We start from the raw sequence: 3820 nt of genomic DNA on the forward strand, positions 1-3820 counted from the left end.
AAGTCTGAGCTTTTAATCACCTAATAACCTTTGCTTTTGTTCTTTTTCTGCCATTTCCTTGTTTCTTAGAAGGAACGTTTCTTCGTGTGTTTATAATATCTAATATTAGCTTGACACAACCTCGGGACTCTATAAACGATTAGCTGGGACTCTGCCTTCCACTTCTAGCACAGATATTGGCCTCATTTTTCAAACTAATGTTAGACCTCAGGGTTCTCTTTGACCTGCCTCTGCTTGCCTGGTGACCAAAACCCCATCACACTCAGAGCTGGTGGCGAGGGTGCTGGTGTTTGTCCCTGCCCGAGCAGCGCTGTAGCTGGGATGTGGAGCTGGGGTAGCCCTTGTGGTGTAAGGTAAAGGACCTCTCCGTCTGACCTGGCTGTGCAGTTCCTCCATGGGAAAAACCCACTGGCCACCACATCCCTTTCCCGTTGGCTCTGTGGCCACTGGCATCTCAAGCCAAACTTATGACCTTTAAAAATGCCTTTGGCCATCACCCACCTTCTCTGCAGGCAATCCCGAAAGGCAGCGGCCGATTTCTGACAACTTTCCAACCTGAAGTCTTAGGCTGGGCTGCAGATTTGTGGAGAAACTCAGTGCACTGGTTTAATTCCACGGGGAAAAAGCCAGCAGACCCTCAGGATGGCTCTCGGGAAAGATGAGGCTGGAAGGTTGGTTTTGCCCTGTAATGACTCATGAAATGGAAATGTCTAAAGCGGCCGTTTAGGAGAGGGGGTTACTTATTAATGTTGGTAGAGACACCTGACCTCAGAGAGAACCAGAGCCTGGAGAATTGTAGACCAACTTCCAGAAGGCCTAGAAACAGCAAGATACTCAAGTCCATTACGAAGTTAGTGTCCACCTGTGGCTACCAGCAGAACTGCTTGTTTGTGATGCCTTCCTTTAAAGTTGTTTTCCCTCTTGCCTGTCCCCCGTGCTTTAGCAGAGCTGTAAAACTGAGGCCACTCTAATTTATTACTGAAGGTCTCGAAGCAGCTCCGCTCCTGTGAGAAGAGCTAAGTAGGAGTCCCCCAAGCACGTCTCTCTTGGCAGTTGTCTTTTTTCCCCCAGTATTAATGAGACACCCCGAAATGACAAGAACATGAGTAGGTAACTGTAAGAACTACATAAAGGCAGCTGCTGTATTTCCTTACAAGGTGCGGTGTTAAGTGGTGTTGAGGGGATGCCACACATCCCCTCACCTGATTTTCAAAGGCAACGCTGGCTTCATGTTCTGAACAAAGCCTGCTTTTCCCTGGTTCCTGTACAAGGCAAGACCGTGTGAGTCTGGATCTGTTCGTGGCAAGTTCGTTGGCTCTCGGAGGTGTCTACAGAACCTTGCATTTTTAGAACGAGGTGGTAAATACACCTGACTGACATTTAGCATGGTGACATGCTCCTTAGTTAAAACAGTAACAGCAAACAAGTGGTTGCTCTACTACGTACATTAACTGACACTTAAACATCAGGTTCATTTATCTGCAATCAGCATGAAAATGCAGTTAGAAAATAGAGAGAGTGGATGTGAAAGATGGAATCCCGCTTCCCTGGGTGCTGCCTGGCTGTGCAGTGGCCACGGGCAGAGTCTGCCACAGCCCGGCTGTGCTAAAAAGGCAACAACAGGCCCCAGTCATGGTTTTTGCCCTTGTCCTTGGCTTACAAATGTTTTATGGTAAGGAAAGTATTTTGTGGGTTTTTTTTCCTCATTAACTTACCCATCCAAACCCAGAAGTGTTGGTAATGAGAAGCAGGCGAGCAGTTCAGTTATGCACAGTGCAGCCAGAAGGACACAACAGGGTGTCTGGGGAGGCAGGGAAGGGATCTCCCGTTTGCCATTAATTACAGTAAGCAAATGGACTCACTCTGGAGACCTGATTTATTTCCAGAGTTATTGACAATTTCTTAACTGGAATGATGGAATGAAAAGCAACCATCGCTGAGTTATGAAAGGTCAATAATGCCACAAATGAATACAAACAGCATATTTGATATCCAGCCCGCCCCACATTCTATTTATGCAACAATCTCATCCAAGGTGATACGGCTTTTGGGGGGAGGCTGCAGCACCAGCTCTTCTGCTACCAGGAGCCTCCAAGGGGGCAGAATACGCCAGAGTACTTTATGGTCCTTCACCACCCTGCAGTTGGTTACTATGGGAGTATGGATGCATTTCTTCTTCCCACGGCATAGAGCACATTTCCCCAGCCCTGCACAGACGGCTGGGGAGCACAGTCAGGTATAGCACCCAGCAGTATTTCAGCCTAACACTCCTTACACGATCCCTATGGCTGAAGCCACTGTTAGCCTACAGCTGCTTCCTGGCAGCACAAAGGTGTTACAGCCTCCCACCGTCTTGGTTAAGCCATGCCAACATTATGTAAAGGGGTCTTAAAATGCTGGTAACTTACATGCGTTGACAAAAAGATGTAAAGAGGTGTTTGAGGGAGTCAGGATTGAGCCTTGAGTAATCATCTTTTGACCCTACGGTTGGGTATCTTCATGAGATGGTTTCTGTTGCCTGATTGGATGAACTGAGCTTTATAAACAGTTCTCTTCCCTGTTTGTAAGCAGTTCACGGGCAGCTGTAATTGTTTGAATCCACGGTGTGAATAGTAAAAAGAGCTTTACTTAATGACTGCAGAAGCCCTTCTCGTGCGAGAGCTCTCTGGTATTTATTCACACCAGAATTCATGACACTTTTGTTTTCTATGAGTGCTCCTGCAAATAAAAACTTGCTCACTCTAATGTTTATGAATAAATGTGGTCGTAAATGCCATCAAAGCAAATCAGCAGGGTTTTATTTATGCAAGAAGATGTGCAGATAAATGTTTGCTGTTTTCGCCTAGCTCTAGTGGGTGTGTAGGCATGTGTTAAAACCAAGGCTTTGTGGGCTCTCCGCTCAGCATTCACACATTATTCTTATTTTCCACCTCCTCCTTTCCTACACTCTGATGCTGCCAGTGAATCCCTGTGCCCCAAGGGAACATTATTAAAGCCAATGTTTTAGGTATTTATCTACCTCCAGCAGCTTGCTGGGTCAGGGGATAAGGTCATGCAGGGTAGTGGGATCACTTGCAGGATGCCCAGGATTGGGGCCCTGTACTAAGGTGGACAAGAGGCACAGGAGATTCTAATTACAGCCTCGTGCTGTTTTCAGCATGGCACACAGCGGATCCCCACAGCTGCTTTATTGGCATCTGCTGACTCGCGGAGCAAGGTGGCATGGGTTTTGTCTTACACAGAAGAAGTGCGGGAGGTTATTGCCATCCTGTCTCAATCAGTGCCCTAATTAAATATAGGAGAGGATTTTCTTTTTAAAATGTAAATGTCAAGCCTTGTTAAAGAAAATTAAAATGCACTGAAATTAATGTGGTAGGAGCTGTGGAGGTGCTTAAGCTAGAGTATCTATATTTATTAGAAAGGGAACTAAAAAAGGAAGTATTTTCTGATCAGAGTTCAATCCTTAAACTGGGCCATTTGCAAGTTACTTACAGCATATAAGGATGTTACGCAAGTTTACAAATTCCCCTTCAAAATCTGCATTTAGGGACTGGTTCCAGGAGTGAATTCTATGTCTCAGCCTCTAAAAACTATAAAGGAATATAATCTGAGACTCACCTCTTTCCAGACTTTATCTGTAAATCCCTCTTCTCTTACCACGATCATTTGGGATTTTGTGCTGGCCACACTTTCAGGGGGTTGGACTTGAAGACTCAGGTCATTCCTTTCCACTCCCTTGTCCCTTGAGTTCAGCAGAGCACAATAATACAGAATTTTAAAAATCTACATTCAGCAATATGACAATCCTCATTTACAAATA

Source organism: Cariama cristata, unplaced genomic scaffold (assembly GCF_000690535.1).
Source record: "Cariama cristata isolate BGI_N322 unplaced genomic scaffold, ASM69053v1 scaffold4221, whole genome shotgun sequence".
Classification (NCBI taxonomy): Eukaryota; Metazoa; Chordata; class Aves; order Cariamiformes; family Cariamidae; genus Cariama; species Cariama cristata.